Genomic DNA, 23,140 nt, shown 5'->3' with positions numbered 1-23,140 from the left:
CAGAAGAAGAAGAGTGCTTTTCTAATTGACAAATGAGGAATCTGCTTTATCCTATAAAATGCTGCTTTAAAGAAAAATGCTAATAATTAGACATTTTTGAAATAGTTTAATGGCAGTAATTTGTATATAAATGTGATTTTCGTGTTATTGAAAAAACAGCATAATCTATTAAGCAGTTCATTAACCTAAATGCCAAGTAGTTTAGCAAATATTTAGTATGTACATTGTATCTGCCAAGCATCGGGTTAACACTGGAAAAAAAACAAAAAACGAAAAACCCCAGCAATATTCTATCCTGTTTTATTGTAAGATTGCCTCAAATGTCATCTGATTTTTTGTCATCTATGAGAATTAATGCTCAAATTTTGCCTAATCATCCTCATTAAGCCAATCTTCAAGTGTAGTTTAAAACACCATTTGGAGGGAGCTGAAACTCATGGGAAGTTTAATTGCCTCTTTCTAAAGAATAAATTGCTCTTGGGAAGAGTATCTGTCTCACTTAGGTGGGAAGGAAGACAGAGCAGACTGTAATCACGGAAAACATATACCTGTCCCAACAGCATGCCAGGTTAGAGGACAGAGCAGAATCACTTCCGTGAGCCGATGGACCCACGGGCGCCGGCAGGATACCCTGCTATAGTCCTACACCCACTAGCTGTCCTGGAATTTCACTATTACAGGAACAAAGGTCTTTGACACATGGGCTTCCTTTCTGCCTTAGGTATGTGTGAATGTCTGTGTGAGTTGGAAACAGAGACAGAGAGAGAAGGGAGAGGTTAAAATTTTATTCACAGACACAGCCACCTTTTGTCATGCGGAAAGGACTTCTGGACATCCATGGACATTCACCATTAAAAAATTAACTTTAAAGACCAGGGGTGTGTTCCTTAAGGTTCTGCCCATTAGGCAAAAAGGAAAAAGCAAAGTACAATTTTTTTTTTTGCCTAACTTTCATTGATCAATAATTATACTTCCAGAAATTAATATAGGGAAACATAAAATATGCAAAATAGAGTAAAACTGATGAGTTTCCAAATGAAGGTAAAACATGACATATGAAGATGAGTTAAGAAAAACACCGCCCCCAAAAAACCTTCTAAAATATCCTAAAGAAAGAAATATATATATTTAGAATATGATTGAAATGGTGGGAAGGATAATTTGAAAATTTCACATAAATGCAAAGTAGGTCAAGAAACAAGAAAATGATATGTAGTAAATAAAAGCAATGAAAAGTTAGCCAACTAAAGATAAGACATGTAAACTCAGTCAATTAAAAGAAAAATAAATACGCAGGAAAATGTAACTCCCACACTGATGGTGGGAGTGTAAATTGGTGCAGCCACTATGGAAAACAGTATGGAGGTTCCTTAAAAAATTGAAAATACAACTACCATATGATCCAGCAATCCCACTCCTGGGCATGTATCCAGAGAAAACTCTAATTCAAAAAGAATACACCGTACCTTGGAAATATGCTACACAGAAGATCAACTATTTCCCTCATGTCTGCATACTGCTCTCCTCTGCACTCTAAAATGAGATTTCCTAAACTTCCTGGACTAAGGAACAGAGTGTGTGTGTGTGTTGTTATTTAAGGGGAAAGTAGAGGCACCTTATGAAAATAATACACTTGCAGTGAGAATAAGGTGATGCATGAACAGAAGTATTCAGATGATCCTAGGTTTACCACATCCCTTGTACTCACAAAATACCCAAGCTTGAGATATTTTGTACAAGATACAGCATCACTGGGTGTGCTTGGGACACCATTTAAAAATATGTTCAAACTGTTCATCATTGAATCTCAATCAGCTTGTTCTTTATCTGCTTCCATTGGAAGGCTCACTTGTTATTTCTAAACAATATTTCAAGATGTGTTCTCTACATGTAGGATCATTAAAATTGGTTTCCTCCAGGTTTTATAGTCTCACCACCTCCTTGGTGTTCCCTCTCACGGCCACCAGACTTCCTACACCTTTTCTGCATTCATGAAAGTCTAACCTTTCCTGGAAATAAGTGATTAGTGTAAGGAGGCCGGATACCTTTACAAAAGTCAGTCACTTTCCTATATGCCAGCTACGAACAAGTGGAATTGGAATTAAAAAGGCAATGCCGTTTACATTAGCACCAAACTATGAAATACTTAAGGGTGAATCTAACAAAATACGTGCTACAAGACGTACATGAGGAAAACTACAAAATTAGAGACAAATGAAACCAAAGAGCTAAATAAATGGACAGGTATACCACATTCATGGATAGGATGTCTCGATATTGCCAAGATGTCAGCTCTTTCCAACGTGATCTACAGATCTAATGCAATCCCAGTCAAAAATCCCAGCAAGTTATTTTATGGATATCAATAAACTGATTCTAAAGTTTATACAACTGAGAAATAAAATTTATATACCTCCCCCCAGACTCTCTTCCAAATATTTCCAAATCCAGTAGTCAGTTATGACTTTATTCTTTCCTTCTTTTCCTTCCTTCCTTCCCCTCTCCTCTCTCCCCCCTTTTATGTCTAAGCAAACCACATCTTGTTTCTTTTCTGGGCACGAAAACCTCTTCCCCTAAATATATCCATGAATTTCTCTGATACTTAATTGCAAACTCTGCCTCTGAGAAGTCACATCTTTACAGAGACCTCCTGTCCCACCTGTAATCACATTTAAGCATCTATAAATCTCTACACCAGGGGTTGGCAAACCATTTCAATAAAGGGTCAGACAGTAGATCTTTTAAGCTTTACAGGTAAGGCTGTCTCTGCCACACATACTGTTTAAAAAAGTTTTTAGTACTTTGAAGTATAACTTACATACCATAAAATTCACCCGTTGTCAGGTACAGTTCAATGACTTTTAGTAAATCTATACAACTGTGCAATCTTCACTACAAACCCATTTTAGAACATTTACATCCCTTCACAAAGTCTTCTCATGGCCATTTGCAGTCAATGCCACCTCCAACTCAGGCAACTACTAATCTAATATCTAGGGAATAAAAAAAGCCTTTGCTAAAATTTCAAATGCATGGAATCATACAGTATGTAGGCTTCTTAGCATACTGCTTTTGAGGTTCATTCAGCTGTAACATGTACCCATGGTTTGTGCCTTTTTTTGTGGAACAGGATTCCATTAGATGGATATATCATAGTGTATATATCTATTCACCCAGTGATGGACATGTAGATTGTTTCCAGGTTTTAGCTGTCATGAATAATACTTTGAACACGGGTTCAACATTTGTCTTGTTGGAGGTTTACAGGAACATTGTGACCAGACCTAAGTGGACAGCTGCAAGAACAAAGGATTCCGGGACCAAAGTTTGTAACAAGCAGCCACACCCCCTCCCCTTCTAGTATAAAAGAAACCTGAATTCTAACTCGAATAAGCTGGTTCTTTGGGACACTACTCCACCATCTTCTCGGTCTGCTGGTTTTCTGAAAAAAGTCTCTATTCTTTGTCCCAACACCTCATCTCACAGTAACACCCTCAGTATTTCAGTTAAACAGAGAATGAAAATCTCCCTTAGATCTCCAATCGAAGCCGCTTGCTTCAGCTTTTCACCAGAGTTGTGCAATGCAAGGCTGCATCTTGCAATTACTAAGCATTGTCACCCTTTGATTTCCACTACATTTTTAGCGCTTATGTATACACACTTCCCTATGCGGATAGGAGAAGTGAATGTCACATCCACTGGGGGGTGGAGGGAAGACGTCACTCTAACTCTGCTCCTTAGCCCCACAATCTTATCCATGCACTTAGCAACTGGAATACGGTAGAAACGCAATAAATATTTGGTGCAAGAATGAATGGAAGCCAAATTTAGAAGAAAGCTCCTGCACATAATGACATCCGTCCTCATGGGATACACTTTTACCCAGCTGCTCTGCATGGCTTCAGTTAAGGAGGCTGCAGGCTAGAAACTTTTGTAACAACTTCGTAGGAAGACCAAAGAGCTACGAAGACAAGAGACGATGTGAATTATTTGTAATATATCCTGGACCCCCAAGTATGTGTGCAGCCCAAGTGAAAATGAGTGTAAAATTATCACCGTCTATATCTATAGCTGGAGAGGGTAGAGTTGTCTGTCTCAAGTGTGACGCAAGAGATAAATGAGTTTTTTCTCCTGTAGGACACAAAGTTCCTAATACATACCCACTATCACAATGTACTTTAGGGAGAAATATATATATACTTCTATGTATATACATGTATTGACAGATATGACTGAGATGAAAAGCATGCAAAGGGTATTAACACATCACAAGCACAGCTGTTTCACCCTTGTGAACAGACATCATACGTTCTTCCATGGTGATGTGCAAACACCTTAGTTGTTTTTCCTCCCCCTGCACTTTCCGAAGTCTCTTCAGTTGATTATGGGATAATTCTAGTGTAAATGATATACATGTATAATATGTATTATATACAATACATATTAGATATAAATGATATACAGGTATATTGTATGCATTATTATAATACATGTTAGATAAAATACATATTGGACATAATACAATATGTCATTATATATTATATCTAATACACATTATGTACATATATAACCGCTTGCAAACCAGCATCATAAACACAAGAACAGTATTAGTGGTAATGGTTACAGAAAGTTCTTTTTCAATTCTGTAATACATAAAATGTTGATATTATAAATTCCCTATCTACTTTACGACCCTTCTCAACCTCATTAAGGCTTACCCCTGCCCAAAGGGCAACCAAAAACAGGCATGTTTTGGGTATTCTTCTCCATTCCTATGTTAGGTTCCTACCATAAACTTTTACCTCCACTAATGATCTACAGTTTCTATACTTTATAAAAATTATATAGTATGCTGCCGTGCAGACAACTTTTTAATGCACCTTACATCTGTCAGTGTTCATGTATAAGAAATATAGTGCAGTATTTAACTGTTAATTGTATTCCACTGCATTACATATTCTACTCGAACATTTTGTTTGCTTTTACTCTTTGTTACATGAACACAGTTGTTAGGAATGAATGCCATTTTATTTTTTCATCTGTTTGCTGCAAATGAGTAAGACTGTCTTAAGGTAATATACCTAGAGCTATAACTGCAGAGTACTATGGTATAAAGTACCCATTTTCAATTTTAGCAGAGATGTGCATGTTTTAAGTCACACTTCCATTAGCAGGTTACAGTATTTCTTCCCACTGATGTTAACAATTTCTCATAATACTATCCAAGGGTTGCCGTTTCCTTCTTCTCAGTACATCTTTGTCATTGTTAACCTTGATGACCGGATTAAGTTGCTGTGTGTGGGGTTTCACCTTGGTAAAGTTATTCTTTGCAATTGATATGGATCTGTGGCAGACACTTGGAGACCACCTTGAACTTCTGCCCAATAATTCTACCAGCCATTGGCGGATAATGGCTACAACAATTATTTCCGTGGTACTCGCCTAATAGCGACTGTATACTTTCCTCATCCTTCCCATAGGAATTAATTGAAATTCTTCTGTAAGGTAGAGCTATCCCTTATTTATTAAATTAGTGACTTACAGCTGTGTGAACTCAACTGATTTTTACATGACTCTATGGGGTATCAGCCAGTACTCTTGTTATTTTGTTGCCCAACTCTTTCCAACTTTCAGGATTGGGAGCTCCTTGAGTTTGACTTCTGCATACTTCCAAACTGCAAAACATCCGACAGACCCAGATCAACAGATATTCCACAGAATACTTGACCATTACTCTTCATAAGCATCCAGGTCACAAAAGAACAGGAAAGAGGTACGACCTGCTCCAGTTAGGAGGAGACTAAGGAAAGACGAATAACTATATAATGTGAGATTCTAGACTGCCTCCCAGAATGGAAAAAAACCACTAATTTTAAAATAGTAGAATCTGAATTATGCCTATAGTTTAGTTAACATCATTGGACCCAAGTTAATTCCTTAGATTGTACCAATGCACCAAAATTAGGTAAATGTTAAAATTCAAGGAAGCTGGGTGAAGGCAAATTCTCATTACTCCACATTCCCGTCAAAAATCAAAACAATCAAAAATAAAACAATTTAAAAAGCCTCCTTAAAAAAAAAAAAAAGATTGACATCTGCTAGGTGCAATTTCTGAGATTCGTTTATCTTTGCCATGATCCATGTTTTCTGTCTGTGCACCAATATTGGACTGATAGTTTAAATTAAATCATGGCTCTTACTATAGAGCTCTGGGAACTAAAATCTACTTAAACATTTTATCTGCTGCACAAATATGCTAACACTGCCTGTTTAAGTATTTTTCTCACCAGCTTAAACAGCAAACATTTTACTAACAGTGACCTAACCAAAAAACAAAACAAAAAACGCAACTACAAAATATTTTAAATTCGGGGAAAAAAAAAAAATCAAGAAACTTTAAGTTCTCAATCCATCAATGAAACCCTCATTATTTTACTATGCAAAGTGTATCTAAACAGGCAATGTGAGCCCTGTGTTTTCACTAAGGATAATGAAGTTCTTTAAATTCAGATTTATAGTGTCATGTGTTAAATGCCTCCTTGCTTTCATTTCATCTTATAGCAAATCACCATTCTTCACGGTAAAAATTGTTGTGATTTGTCTCAATTCATGCAGAGATGACAAGAACGTATTCAGTCCCTAGGTACTTCAAAAACACAAAGGGCCACTTCCTGCTTCTCATGTTGTATGACTTCATTAAGGTAGCCACAAGACAAGAAAAGGAAAAAGATGAAGAAATTGCACTGGACACACTTGACCTTGGGAAGCTCAGGATTCTCTTCATTTCGTGCTTTTATCCATTATTGCAAACACCTGTATGTTTGATGTCTGCTTTCCATGTTTTCACTCAAAAATAAATGAAAAAGTAGCATTTTTCCCCTTTCATGTAGATGCATTATCACGCCTTGCTTTTGTTTTTCCTGTGCTTTTAGTATATCACTCCTCTACATTACTGTTGTTATTTTTATTTCTCAGGAGAGAAACAATTAGTTGATTACACACTCAGCTTCTTTTCTGCACCTGGGACGCAGGCAAGGATTAAGCATATTTATGTATCCAGTAATGTGATCAATGTCAAAAACCCTAGAAGGCCTGTCGGCTAGAATTTCTGCCCCTGACAAATACTAGAGAGGAAACAATCTGGCGTGTTAAGAACTTTATTCTGACCAGGATAAAAAGAACATGAGAGGGTGAATACCAGTTAGAATTTAATGGACACTCACGAAAATTATCAACCCTAATAAAATTGAACATCATTAATAGAATTCATCAAGCCTCCAAAATTTTACAGACATGTTTGAAAGGAATGTTAAGTCCTAATACATCCCCTAATACGGGATGTATTAGGACTTAATGAATTTAAGTCTCTAAAATATTGAGGATACTAGCTCTCAAATAGTTGAGAGAATCTGAAAGGTGAATACCTCTTTCTTCTACTTGCTTATCTATCTAGATTCTGACTTTCCTATTTTCTACTCCTATTTTTATTAGAGGAGGCTGTGGGTATTCTAAAGTTGCTTTCATCACCTGGGAATCAGCCCAGATGTGGAATATTTTAAGGCCAAGGGAGAAAGGGAGGTGGTGGGATGAATTGGGAGATTGGGATTGACATATATACACTATTGATACTATGTATAAAATAGATAACTAATGAGAACCTACTGTACAGCTCAGGGAACTCTACTCAGTGCTCTGTGGTGACCTAAATGGGAAGGAAATCCAAAAAAGAGTGGCTAAATGTATAACTGATTCACTTTGCTGCACAGCAGAAACTAACACAACACTGTAAAGCAACTATACTCCAAAATTTTTTTTTTTAAAACAGGAAAAAAAGTTACTTAACTGTTAAAATTAAAAGGCCATATAAAATTAAATCTGTGACATTTCATGGAGGCAATTAAGGCTTGAAAAGCTGGAAAGGCTTGTCAATCGTGTACTGACCATCCCTCATAGTTCCATGTTTCTCTAATACTCAAGGCACATGGAAATCGGGAGAGGAGAGAGAATTGTAGACCCCAGAAATAACTGAGTTCCGCGGCCTCAGAATCACACTGTATGTAATTGATGCTCAGAGTTTATTCAACACGCAAACATCTTTTTTCCCTACTTGTTCATGTGACAAGCACGGCTCCTTAGAGACTCAGCCTGCTCTGAAATGAGATATCTGCCTTCTGCTTCTCAGACCTACTGGAAACGATGTTGCCTCAGTTTCTTTCCTTTCATGGGGAGCTCTTTCCCTCTGAAGTAGACGTAATTACTCCCTGCTCCTCTGTTAATCAATGCTGACTTTCATTCTAAGGCAGAGTCAGGACTTTTTGTTCCCTATGGGGTCTAAATATAGCAGGAGACTGACCATTTTAAAAGCAGGAATCTTGAGTTATTTTTCTTCATTCTGTACAATTCAAGGAATTGTCCCAATAGAATTCCATAGGTGTTCAGATTAGCGTTATTAGTAATGATTTTCACCTACTGCATCAAATTAGGGACACTTTAATTGTAATAACCACCTGGTTAGTCATTAATCAATGACAGAAGTGCGCTTTTTCCGATGTAGCCAAATTCCTGGGCATTTCCAATTCTACCCTCTTTGTCAGATGGTTTAGTCGAAACCCTCTTTTTGCCCTTGTAGATAAGGTTATGCCAGTAGCAGTATTATTCACTGTTAATACCCTGGCCACAAAAATTTACTGTGGAATTAAAGGGAACATAATTTCTATGTAGGATAACATTGTGATGTGCAATTTAGAAGAAAAAGCTCTCTTCTGCTACACGCAAGGCATATTTTCATCAAATGGCTTCCTTCTTCCAACAAAGTTTTATTTTTCTTTGAGCAAGGTTTCATAAGACAAGGTCCTACATTTTATGGAAAAATTGATGTTCGATTGTGAAAAATCTCAACCTCTATGGAAGCTAAATTTTTTAAACAGACACTTTTTTTTTTTTTTTGCCATGCCACATGGCATGCAGGATCTTAGTTCCCCGACCAGGGACGGAACCCGCACCCCCTGCAGTAAAAGCGCAGAGTCTTAACCACTGGACCACCGGGGAAGTCCGTAACAAATACGTCTAAGATGTTTTCTTTACCCTGGGACACATGACTAACACAGACCACATTCAGTTTCCCCACAAAATTCCAGAGAAGAAATCTTCACCTTCTTATAAAATCTTAACACTTTTTGCTGGAGGAAGATGCAAGAATTCAACGAGGATCAAATATAACAAGAGGAATATTTAAAAGAAAGACGTGCTGCATCATCTAGTGATGGCAACCATAGATTCCTGGAACTGAACCACCATCCCCGTATCTCATTTCTCCCTTTTCTAATTGATAGGCAGTTTCATTACACCTGAAAACACTGTGCTTTCATGGTGAGGAGCGATGCATTGTAAATTAAAGGGGCTGATGGAAAGCTCAACCAGCAAATGAGCATGTAACCTGCAGATAGCTCAAAATCGCCGTTTTTTCTTTTATAAAGTTGTGTGCAAACAAAATTTAATTTCCCTGGATCAATGCGGGATGGATTTTGCATTTTCAGGGGCACAGGAATGATGACAGCTACTGCTGTCTTTTGAGCCAGAGCTCCAGCCATCCATTTCTCCATCACTACCTTTCTCAGAAGCCAGATTTCAGAGAAAAAAACAAACCTAATGTCCCCTGAATTCAAAATGAGACTCTGAAAAGCATCCATCAGAATTCGGGTTGGCGGGTGGAATAACATGAATCATCTAAACTGTCAGTCACCAGACAAGGCTCCATCTGTAAATGTGTTGGGTCAGAGTATTATTAACAGAAATCAAATGCAAAACACTCCAGCAGAAGAGAGAGATTAAAATTCACCATCTCCTTTCAAAACTGGATTTCTTTCATCAGTGGAAGGCATTTATTCCCAACTGTCAGTTTCTTTATCCTGTTTTGCTATCTTTAACATGAACATTTCAGACATTCCGAAGGACCCTTCAAAGGATGTCTGTCTGCTCCGAACCCTCCAGATTAATAAAGCTGCTTTGAAACCTTCTATTTAGACATTTGCTTGAATGCCTTTTTTTCTTCTTTTTGGTGATTCAGGTTCCCAGCAGCATCCTCAAAACAAACTCTCACCTTCTTACTCAATTGGTAATTTTTCTTCCCACCGCTCCCTCCCTGGGGTGAGAAGCAAGATATTAACGGGGGAAAAATGCAAACTATGGCAAAGAAGCAGCCATCGTTTCCAGGGATCCCACCAACTACAGCTTCTAAAGTTATGAGAAGTCCAGAGGCTGTTCAGACGAAGGGGTGTTGGGACTATTTGGGGATGGTGATACAGACAGGGGCCAGGACTCCCCATACATGCAGTGAGAGAGGTTTTGAGCACAGCTTTTAAAATCTGTTCTGGGGGGACTTCCCTGGTGGCGCAGTGGTTAAGAATCCACCTGCCAATGCAGGAGACGTGGGTTCGAGCCCTGGTCCGGGAAGAGCCCACATGCCGCGGAGCAACAAAGCCCATGCACCGCAACTACTGAGCCTGTGCTCTAGAGCCCACGAGCCACAACCACCAAGCCCTCGTGCCACAACTACTGAAGCCCACGAGCCTAGAGCCCGTGCTCCGCAACAAGAGAATCCACCGCAATGAGAAGCCCGCTCACTGCAATGAAGAGTAGCCCCCGCTCGCTGCAACTAGAGAAAGCCCGTGTGCAGCAACGAAGACCCAATGCAGCCAAAAATAAAAGAAATAAATGTGTTAAAAAAAAAAAAATCTGTTCTGGCGACTTCCCTGGTGGTCCAGTGGTAAAGAATCCGCCTTCCAATGCAGGGGATAAGGGTTCGATCCCTGGTCGTGGAACTAAGATCCCACATTCCGTGGGGCAACGAAGCCCACGCGCCACAACTACTGAGCTCGCACACCACACTAGAGAAAAAACCCACGTGCCGCAACTAGAGAGAAGCCCACACGCTGCAACGGAAGATCGTGCATGCCTCAACGAAGAGATCCTGTGTGCCACACATAATACCTGACACAGCCAAAAAATAAATAAATAAATAAAAAGGAAAAAAAGAAAGTAAGATCTGTTCTGGATGTTAACTCAGGAAAATCACCACTGTCCTACATGGAGCAATATCTCGATAGCACCAAAACTTCTAGAACGAGATATGGAAGAAACTAAACTACTACTTGTTTGCCCAGCTGTCCTTCTCAACCTGCTGTCCAATCAAACTTCCAGCTCTGGTGAGTTACAACCTCGGGAGACAGCCTCTTTCAAGTACTGAGGTTTCCCGACTTGTCAGGTGGAATCTAAGTGGAGGACCTGGCTGGTGGATTGACATCCAATGAGCAAGGCCAACTGGTCTACGTGAAGCTTATCTGCAATCCTTGAATTCACCTGGTGGATTAGACTAGGGCTTGACCTTCAAGCGTCTTCCCATGTTATAGGAGAGTAGGCACTAAAGGGAACCTGAAAGTTGGGAGGAGAAACCAAAGGGTGTCTTTCTTGCTCTTTGCTGCCCAAGCATGGGCGTTGGTTCTGGCAGGTCAATTTCCTAGGACAATCCCATCATGGACACTCAGATGCACCAGCAGGGCCAGCAACACCGTCTCCTTGGAGTTCTGCCTGAGCCCCAACTTCACAGACTGTCCCAGTCCTAGTGATGGCAGCCTCTTCCTGTGGATGTTACCCCACCCTCACTGATCCCGTTTGGTGCTTTCAGCTATGGAGCATCTCTCTAATCAATCCTCTTCTGAAACCCATAGTGAGGTTTTTGTTATCCTGACTGGACCTGGACCTTTACTGATACATCTAAAGTTAAGCTACCAGTAGGAATGGACCAAGTGCCTCAAGAAATATTATACACATGGGACTTCCCTGGTAGCACAGTGGTTAAGAATCCGCCTGACAATGCAGGGGACACGGGTTCGATCCCTGGTCTGGGAAGATCCCACATGCCGCGGAGCGACTAAGCCCGTGCGCCACAACTACTGAGCCTGTGCTCTAGAGCCCGAGAGCCACAACTACTGAGCCCATGCGCCACAACTACTGAAGCTGCACACCTAGAGCCCGTGCTCCACGAGAAGCCACCACAATGAGACATCGGTACACACAAGAGTAGCCACCACTCTCAGCAACTAGAGAAACCCCATGCGCAGCAACGAAGATGCAACACAGCCAAAAATAAATAAATAAAATAAATTTATATTTTAAAAAAAGATTATACATGTATGTCAGGGTATTTTATACACACATACATATACATAGCATATATAAATTACATATATAAAAATTTATCTACATATATATAAACTGCAACTCAATTTCTCTTTTTAAAGATTATTCAGACATTTTTTCCAAAGAAGATATACAGATGGCCAACATGTACAAGATGCAAATCAGAATACCTCACACCTGTGAGAGGCAAATATCTCACACCTGTGAGAATGACTATCCTCAAAAAGACCACAAATAATAAATGCTGGCAAGTATGTGGAGAAAAGGGAACCCTTGTACACAATGGAAAACAGTATGGAGGTTCCTCAAAAAAACTAAAAATACAACTACCAATATGATCCAGTAATTCCACTCCTGGGCATACATCCAGAGAAAACCATAATTTCAAAAGATACATGCACCCCAATGTTCACTGCAGCACTATTTACAACAGCCAAGACATGGAAGCAACCTAAATGTCCATCGACAGATGATGGATTAAAAAGATGTGGTACAGGACTTCCCTGGTGGCACAGTGGTTGGGATTCTGCCTGCCGATGCAGGGGACACGGGTTCGGGCCCTGGTCCGGGGGGATCCCACATGCCGCGGAGCAACTGGGCCCGCACACCACAACTACTGAGCCCACGTACTGCAACTACTGAAGCTCGCAAGCCTGGAGCCTGTGCTCCGCAACGGGAGAGGCCACAGCAGTGAGAGGCCCGCGCGCCACAGCGAGGAGTGGCCCCCGCTCGTTGCAACTGGAGAGGGCCCGCGCGCAGCAACGAAGACCCAACGCAGCCAAAAATAAATAAAAAAAAAAAAAAAAAAAAAAAAAGATGTGGTACATATATACAGTGAAATATTACTCAGCCATAAAAAAGAACGAAATATTGCCATTTGAAAAAACATGGATAGACTTGGAGTATTATGCTTAGTGAAACAAGTCAGAAAAAGAAAGACAATACTGTATGATATCACTTAAATGTGGAATCTAAAAAAATACAACAAACTAGTGAATATAACAAAAAAGCAGACTCACAAATATAGAGAACAAACTAGTGGTCACCAGTGGGGAAAGGGAAGGGGGAGGGGCAAAATAGGGGGAGGGGAGTAAGAAATAAACTATTAGATATAAAATAAGTTACAAGGATACAATGTACAGGACAAGGTATATAGCCAATATTTTATATTAACTATAAATAATGGAGTATAACCTTTAAAAATTGTGAATCACTATGTTGTACACATGAAACTTATATAAATTATAAATCAACTCTACCTCTATTTTAAAAAAGTAAAATAAATTAAAATAAGGGTCAGATTACAAAGCTGAGAATCATATTATGAATATTTTCGAAGTTGGACGGACTTGCATCCAAATGAGTATGAAAATAATTTCATTTAGATAGGTCAGATTAAATAAAATATTTGAAAAAAATGTTAATAAGCACAATGCAATAGATACCTAAGAATCAACATTGGTAAATCTGTCTAGAGTAATATGAAAAGCAAATAAATTTGAGCTGAATCAAAATAAAGACTATTCATGTTTATCCCAGTTTTGGGGATAACAAAACTTAAAAAAACAAAGTTGAAGGTCTTTACATAATTTTAAGATTTACTTTAGAGTAATCAGTACAGTAAGGTGTTTGCATAGAGAGCTCAGAGATGAACCCACCCATAAACGGTCCATTTATTTTTCACAGAGGCATTGAGCCACGTCCACGGAGAAACATCTTTTATGAAATATATATATAAATATATGAATATATTTTATAAATATATAAAAGCACTTGATGTGTTATATATTTATATCTTCACCAAGAAGTACTCACCAACATCAATGAATTGTTACCACCCAATTGAATTACTTGCGTGCACTTGAAAATTACACATTTTCTCTGTTTAAACAATGTTGAATATAATGCATATATGAAAAAGGACAGAATTTTCTAACTTAAGCACAGTTTAGCTACACAATCTGCTAAGTTGCCACCTTTGCTCAGGTAGAGAACGTAACTCTTGAATCCTGCATTTGAGTGATACTTTTTGGCAAGCAATATAGGATTTTTGGCTGCATGAACAAACGCATCAATGCCTCGTTACACATGTTCCCTTGTTTGTTTCATATAGTGAACCAAAGACATTCCAAAGGGTAAAAACACATAAACAAGTGATATGACATAAGAGTGCATGTTGGATATTTCCTAAGAACTGACTGTATTATCTTACAGGAGCTGGTCCTCAACCATGAAGATGCGGACACCTGCAAGGTGACTGCAGGCATCATACAGACAGGAAATTCAGCATGACCAAGATGGATAAACAAGACTAGAACGGTAGCATATTAATCTACCACATAGGCCTCTCACTGCAACTGGAATATTAAAGGAAACCTAAAAACATTACATTCTCCATCAGTTAAGTGGGCAAACTCACATGGCAAAGAAAATGATCATTTGATTTTTTTCCCCATGAACACAAAGTTTGTTAGGTGAACCAAACTCTTACAGGACCAGATTTCGAACACCTAGTCTAGTCTCAACAATCACAATGGTTTAGTAAAGGAAACTCATATATGAAATGGTTACCGTTGGCTGATTAGGTTTTCTATCCCTGTTTTTAGCTGACCAGGACAGGGGTTCCTTCTGATGGACACAGAGTATCTTTACAGTTACAGATTGAAATGGGATCAGCCAGTACTTCTTACAGACTTCCTATTTTCATATTCTTTGATTTTCAAGTCTCATTTCTAGAGGATTTTTTTTTTCATCTCAGTTTCCTCAGTACTTGTGGGAAAATCTCTCTCCTGAATCCATGGATCAGTCCCACACTGTGTAATGACCTCTTGCCCAGCCCAGTCATTTTCCCATGCAACTGTTTTTGTTCAGTTCCTGTTCTAAATTGAGTCTGTTAAACCGCTGACACATTTCAGTCATATGCGAAATGATTCTCATATTCATTTGTAGTTACAGAGTTGTTAAGCCCTTTATGATACTTCCGGATATACGATAAAATAAAAGTGGAGGTCGTTATCATTATGAGGAACATCGTCCTTTCCAGAATGGCTCGGGGCATTCTGAATTTGTAACCAATCCCAATGACCTTCTCGCCAACCACAAACTGAACTGCCCATCCTAGAATCCAAGTTGATCTACCATTAGGAGCAAAGTCCTATGGTATTTAACTTGATGGACAGAATGGAAACCTCACAGGCGTCACCGCATATACAGGATTACATGAATTTAATGAGGTGCAAAAATTCAACGTGACCATGTTGGGGAAAGGTTCAGCTTTGTTGACAACAGGACAAAATAACACGGGGAACATTTCATTTATACTTGAAAGACTTCTGAGTAATGCTCATGCAAGGGGAGCAAACGTCCATTTGTCTGTGAAAGGGACACAAGGAAATAAGTGAGTCTTTTGTGATACTTTTGTGATACACTCAAGGTTGCTGTAAGCTGAGTGGACCATTAGAACAAACGAAATACCTTTTCGTACACGCAAGTGTATCCTTTTGGGGGAAAGGGGATGGAAAAATCTTGAAGGATGCTGTCTCTGATCAACACCTGTTAGAGAAAGGGACCAGGGCGTCCCTCCCAGGAGTCTCTGCTTGGGGCCCAAGTACAAGACCAGGGCCCTCGCAGTTGGGGGAGAGCTCTTTTGAGAAGATTTTTTTGGGGGGTTGATGCATAGGATTTGTAGACAGGTCTTGGTATCTAGGCATGCTGAACTGGTGTTGGTGCATCTTGAAATAATAACCAAACTGGGACCTTCTAGTCAGTCCAGAATTAGTGTTCAGTATACTTCCTGTGGCACAGAAATAATTGCTCAGAGTGTGGATCAAAATCCACCTTCCTCTCCATTTGTCATTTGGAACAAGAGGGACCCTCCTTTTCCATTTCTTTTTTTTTTTTTTTTTAATAGACTATTGTTTTGGAGCAGTTTTAGGTTCACAGCAAAATTGAGAGGAAGGTAGAGAGACTTCCCATAAAACCATCTCACACACACACACACACACACACACACACACACACGGCCTCCCCCATTATCAACATCCCCCCAGATGGTATAACTGCTACAAGTGATGAACCTACATTGACTGAAACATTATCACCACCCAGAGTCCATCGTTTACATCGGGGTTTGCTCTTGCTGTTGTGAATTTTACGGGTTTAGACAAATAATAACATGTATTCACCACTGTAGTATCATGCAGACCTTGTCTTTAGAAGCCATGGAGAATTGTTATGGAGAAGATTTAAGAGGAAAATATAAAACATCCTGCTAACAGGTCTTAAAGTGAACTACCATTTGTGTGAGAGAGACAGAATGAATGAAAATGAAAGAGTTCTGTTTTTTCAAAGATGGTGAAACAAGGCATGCATGTTAAACTGGTCATTACAAAAAACCCACCATTTTGCAGTTGCTCCATCAATTTTTTGAAAATTTTAAATAATTTCATTTACCCAATTAAATTTACCCAAATTAGTATCTAATTTCATGATTTCTGTTCATAATGGTACCACCCCATGTTGGTCAGACCTTTCAGAATTATGTAATGGTCTATCTTTCCTATTTCTGCATTTTTCTAACATCAGTTTAGTCAATTGCATGCTATACAGTATTTCTTACCCAAATGTAACCCATACTTTCTATCATCTGTTGTTTATATTCTTCTAATCTAGCCTAGTTTTTGTAGTCAGTTTGTACTTAGATTCTCGTCTTATAATCACTGCTGCTCTTTGAGATTAAAATAAAGGGAGGATTAAATTGCTGTTGCAGGCATCTGCCCAAAATGCCAAGAGAATTTCATCAATTTAGGAATTTTTCCACCCAGAGCTGTAAGGTTCAAAACTTAATCTAATCTGTGACCCTTGGATGGCTCAGCTCCAAAATGCTAATAAATCTAAGCAATTCTTCCCCTCCAGTATCTTTTAAGTATCCAACCACAGGGCAAAATTATTAGGAGAGATAAAAATACCAGAGATTTTCTAGAAGCTGTGAATTAATCACCATATCCATGCATTATAAGAACCTAGATGGCTGAATAAGTATGAAAACAGATCAAGGGGAATACAAAAAACATCATTAAGGAGAGTGTAGAAGCTTTCCTGGTGACGCAGTGGTTAAGAATCTGCCTGCCAATGCAGGGGACACGGGTTTGAGCCCTGGTCCGAGAAGATCCCACATGCCACGGAGCAACTAAGCCCGTGCACCACAACTACTGAGCCTGCACTCTAGAGCCCGCCAGCCACAACTGCTGAGCCCGCGTGCCTAGAGCCTGTGCTCCGCAACAAGAGAAGCCACCGCAATGAGGCCCACGCACAACCAAGACCCAACTCAGCCATAAATAAATAAATAAAATTTATTTAAAAAAAAAAAAAGCGTGTAGGACACAGCTATCCACAATAAAATATACCAAGCTATCCACAATAAAATATACCAAGCTGGCATAAAGGTCAGCTCAGATAGTCCTAAATGGAAAATTTTCATATGGTTTTTTGGTAAAAAGGCCCAAATCGGGTTCTCCGTCTTTCATTTTTTTAATATGTTTCCTTCCAGAGTAAACATGACTCTTTATATATGGTACGTTCAGAGATCTGTCTCAAATGGGACAATTATGTAACTTTATGGTGGGCAACTCCTAGAATTTCAAAACGTAGATGACGAATATTTCCAAAGGACTATTGGGATTGGGTCATTCCTCAGTGCACGAGCTGCCATCACGGAAGATGTAGTTTTAAAGAATCTATCACCCAACTGAACGGCTTTCAGCAAGCCTGGAGTCTTATCACAGTAATTCAGAGTTTCCTAAATCTTTAAAGAACTTGCTTCTGAATCTGTGAATGATCTACGTACGCATACATTCTTCCCCTTCTTAAGTTTACTTACAATCTATTTGCAATCATTTATACAATAGAAAGAATAATAAGATGATGGTTCAAAATATTTTGTATATACATATAAACATATTAACATAAATATGTTAACATACTTATTAACATTTTAGGTTTATATAACAATGTTTACCAATTTTATATACGTATATAATGTTACATATGGATATGTTATATTTATAGATATACAAACATGTTTATATATAAATGTTTAGAGCATATAAATTAGAGATGTATATATTTACAGATATACAACCATAGGATATTAATAGGTTAAGTATGTTAGCATATATATGTATTTAAATACAAACCCAATCACAGATTGTCATTAAGATAAAACGAAAAACAGGTCTTATATTTTACATTCCACATCTTAGTGCATTTGAACATTTTCTTTTTCATAATGAGTATTGAGTCTCAGATGAATTGTTTAAAGGCTCAGCGACTGAGTCTCAGCTCGGAGGCGCCCCTCCTGCATCAGCATTTATTCATTTTCCATTTCAATCTAGCCCTTGTTTAGCTTTTATTAACTTTGAAACGGCTGCAGCAAATGAAATGTAATTTTGCCAGAGCTATCAAACAAGCTGATCCTTTCAACACTGAGAACCAGCCGCTGATCCGAGTAGCTGATTAATGCAATTCTGAACGCAGCCTTTTCATGAGCATTAAAAACAAGATTTTATTTTAAATCCAATTCCCCACCGTCTTAGAAGCAAACTTTGGAGAAACCAACTCGGTTGTAAAACCAACAAAAACAACACTTGAACGCTCTAAGCTACGGGGGCAAAAAAGGGATAGGACAGAAAGGAAAGAGCACACAGCAACCTCAAGGAGGTAGGAAGAGGGGTCTGGTCACCCATTCCAGTGTGTGTGCAGAGTTGGGGCGTGGGGTCCTCACCACCAACCAGTTCGACGCAGTTCTGACACTTTCTGCCTGGGGAAGTATCAGACCCCACAGACTGTGGGCTCAGTCCTCCCAGACTCCCCCATCCGCCACCACAATTCAGACGCCCATCCGAAGTTCAAGTTGTTACCTGTGCTTCTGAGCAGCCGGCTAAAGATGGGTGATTCCAACGACCCTCCCACCCCACCCCCAGAGCAGCTCACAGAACTCACAGGACCATTTTACTCACTGGAACACCAACTGATGACAAAAGGACCCAACTCACCGGTTTCTGTGAAAAGATGCGTAGGCAAGGCTACGGGAAGGGCCGCGAGCTTGTGTGCCCTCTCCCAGCGGCCAAGAGTTCACCAACCCAGAAGCTCTCCAAGCCCTGACCTCTCGGGCTTTATGGAGGCTTCGTTACACAGGTGTGATCGATTAAATCATCGGCCATTGGGGATTGATTCAACCTGCAGCCTCTCCCCTCCCCGGAGGTCCAGGAGTGGAGTTAGAAGTTCCAACCCTCTCTTCCCCTGGCTGGTTCCCCTGGCAACCAGCCCCCATCCACAGGTGAAGTAGGGGCAAGAAAAAAAAGCCACCTCATTAACATAACAAAACACACCTGAAAAGCTCCAGCACAGGAAATTCTAAGGGTATTGGTTAGGAAGGAGCTCTGCACCAGAAACAGGGATCAAGACCAAATATGTAGTTCTTACTATAAACCACAGTATCGCGGATATTTACTCTGGACCGCCCCCTTCCAGACCCCATAAGGCCAAATTCAGGCGAATGCTATTTAAAGAAAAAAAAATTGATAAAGCGTGCCTGCTTAACATATTTGAAGGTACTTGTTAAAGAAAAAATCCCGTCATTGTTTATTGAGACACAATGATTTCCTCCTTTACATGAAAGTCTTCTCATTTATGGTTGGGGGTGAAGACTGAAAGTCACTTGAAGGGCACAAACTAGAAAAGTTCTCACCGTTGACTTTTGACTATGAAGTTGCCTTGTACTGTAAACCTTAGGGCGACGTAGGTATGGGGGGGAAAGGAGATTAGGAAAGAAGGGAAAGAGCACACAGCAACCTCAAGGAGGTAGGAAGAGGGGTCTGGTCACCCATTCCAGTGTGTGTGCGAGTTGGGGCGTGGGGTCCTCACCACCAACCAGTTCGACGCAGTTCTGACACTTTCTGCCTGGGGAAGCATCAGACCCCACAGACTGTGGGCTCAGTCCTCCCAGACTCCCCCCATCCGCCACCACAATTCAGACGCCCATCCGAAGTTCAAGTTGTTACCTGTGCTTCTGAGCAGCCGGCTAAAGATGGGTGATTCCAACGACCCTCCCACCCCACCCCCAGAGCAGCTCACAGAACTCACAGGACCATTTTACTTACTGGAACACCAACTGATGACAAAAGGACCCAACTCACCGGTTTCTGAGAAAAGATGCGTAGGCAAGGCTACGGGAAGGGCCGCGAGCTTCTGTGCCCTCTCCCAGCGGCCAAGAGTTCACCAACCCAGAAGCTCTCCAAGCCCTGACCTCTCGGGCTTTATGGAGGCTTCGTTACACAGGTGTGATCGATTAAATCATCGGCCATTGGGGATTGATTCAACCTGCAGCCTCTCCCCTCCCCGGAGGTCCAGGGGTGGAGTTAGAAGTTCCAACCCTCTCTTCCCCTGGCTGGTTCCCCTGGCAACCAGCCCCCATCCACAGGTGAAGTAGGGGCAAGAAAAAAAGCCACCTCATTAACATAACAAAACACACCTGAAAAGCTCCAGCACAGGAAATTCTAAGGGTATTGGTTAGGAAGGAGCTCTGCACCAGAAACAGGGATGCAGACCAAATATGTAGTTCTTACTATACACCACAGTATCACGGATATTTACTCTGGACTGCCCCCTTCCAGACCCCATAAGGCCAAATTCAGGCGAATGCTATTTATTTAAAGAAAAATAAATTGATAAAGTGTGCCTGCTTAACATATTTGAAGGTACCTGTTAAAAAAAAAATCCCGTCATTGTTTATTGAGACACAATGATTTCCTCCTTTACATGAACTTTTTCTCGTTTATGATTGGGGTAAAGATTGAAAGTCACCTGAAGGGCACAAACTAGAAAGAAATCTCACCATTGATTTCTTCTATGAAGTTGCCTTGTATTGTAAACCTCAGGGTGATATAGAAACACGTTTTTATATATTAAGAAGACAATATCTTATGAGTAAATATGTGCATTTAGTGTGAGGAAATAAAATTATTTTTAAGGCAGAACCAAAATAATTTTTTTTGCCTCTTTCCTTTTTTTTGAAGTATAGTTGATTTACAATGTTGTGTTCATTTCTGCTGTACGGCAAAGTGACACGGTTACACACATCTATATTCTTTTTCATATTCTTTTCCATGATGGTTTATCACAGGATACTGAATGTACTTCCCTGTGCTCTACAGTAGGACCTTGTCGTTTATCCATCCTATATATACCAGTTCGCGTCTGCTAATCCCAAACTCCCACTCCCTCCCTCTGCCACCCCCTCTTGCCAACCAGAAGTCTGTTCTCTATGCTGTGAGTCTGTTCCTGCTTCATAGATAGGTTCATTCAGGAAAAATTTTTAAACATATAATTCTTTCTCTGTCCCTTGGGCCACTACCCATCCCTTTAGTGTATTGTGCATATGCGTTGTGCATTAGCAAGATTCCCTTAGAGGAAATAGTAATGCCTGCTCACCAAAAACAAATGAAACAAAACAAAACAAAAATAGCATTTCCTCTTGGCACCAGCAAAGTAGCTCCTTAGGGGATAACACTCCTTTCTCAGTCCTGGAAGGGGTCACAATAACCCGCTACTTGCCTTGTTGGACTCTGAAAACTGTCATTATGTTACTTTGATGTATGACCCTTGGTCTCAGAAACTTATATAGCTGTGCTTGACGTCTAACAGGTGGAACAGTCCTCAGAGTTTTCTCAAAGATGGTCTCCTGAGCTAAAATCCTCAGGTTGGCTTAAATAAGATTTTCCATTTCTTTCTTAGATTAACTATTGATTAATTTTTTCATCCACATGTGAATGACAATTTTAGTCAAATTTTGTCACAGTAAATGAGTCCTTAGCTTCCCTATATACAGTCTCTACGATCAATGTGTGAATATCATTTAACATGTTTGTATGGGGTCCCGTATCTTTTCTTACTGATTTTATTATAGTTTTTCATCACACATTGTATATAAAAACTGTTGCCTGCCATATCAGTAAACAAAGGATGTTGCAGCCATCAAGCCTCAGCCACTGCAGACGCCCCCAACTGTGTCCCCTGAGGAGATTCAACAGAAAAAAGCAGGACACCGCCCTTAGATTGCTAAGGTGCATGTCAAAGGAATGCTTTCAGTGAGTCCAGACTCTTGCATCTTCCCATACATAGAAAAGAGCTAAATTCATTAACTTGAGATGTCTGGGTCTTGTGTGTGTGTGTGTGTGTGTGTGTGTGTGTGTGTGTGTGTGTGTGATTAGTTATAATCTTTCCATGTTTGACTACACGTTTTTGGTTTTTTGGTTTTTGTTTTGTTTTGTTTTTTAGCAAAAACTCTTATATATCCAGGCTCCTCCCTTACCTCTTTGGAACAGACCCTCAGAGCTCTCTGAGATGCTGGCAGCCTTTCTGAGTTCCATAGTCCTCTGTTAAGGTCCCTGAATGAAATGTAATTCTCAGCTTCTAGGTCATGCATTTTCTTCAGTCGACAGTATAATATATATACACACACACATACATATATACATACAGGCAGACCTAAGTTTATCGTGCTTTGCTTTACTGCACTTCATAGATATTCCATTTTTTTGTTTTTTGGTTTTTTTTCGTTGCGTTGGGTCTTCCTTGCTGTACACAGGCTTTCTCTAGTTGCAGCGAGTGGGGGCTTCTCTTGTTGCGGAGCACAGGCTCCAGACGCGCAGGCTCAGTAGTTGTGGCACACGGGCTTAGTTGCTCCGCGGCATGTGGGATCCTCCCGGACCAGGGATTGAACCCGTGTCCCCTGCATCGGCAGGCAGATTCTCAACCATTGCACCACCAGGGAAGTCCAGTCTTGCCTTTTTGAAAAAGACGCCCAATATTACTTTCTTCTGCACACTGATTTAAAAATTGCACATTCCAAGTAATAACGTCAATAATATGGAGAAAATGTATT

This window comes from Eubalaena glacialis, chromosome Y, assembly GCF_028564815.1.
Source record: "Eubalaena glacialis isolate mEubGla1 chromosome Y, mEubGla1.1.hap2.+ XY, whole genome shotgun sequence".
Lineage (NCBI taxonomy): Eukaryota > Metazoa > Chordata > Mammalia > Artiodactyla > Balaenidae > Eubalaena > Eubalaena glacialis.
Note: the sequence above shows the minus strand (reverse complement) of the source record.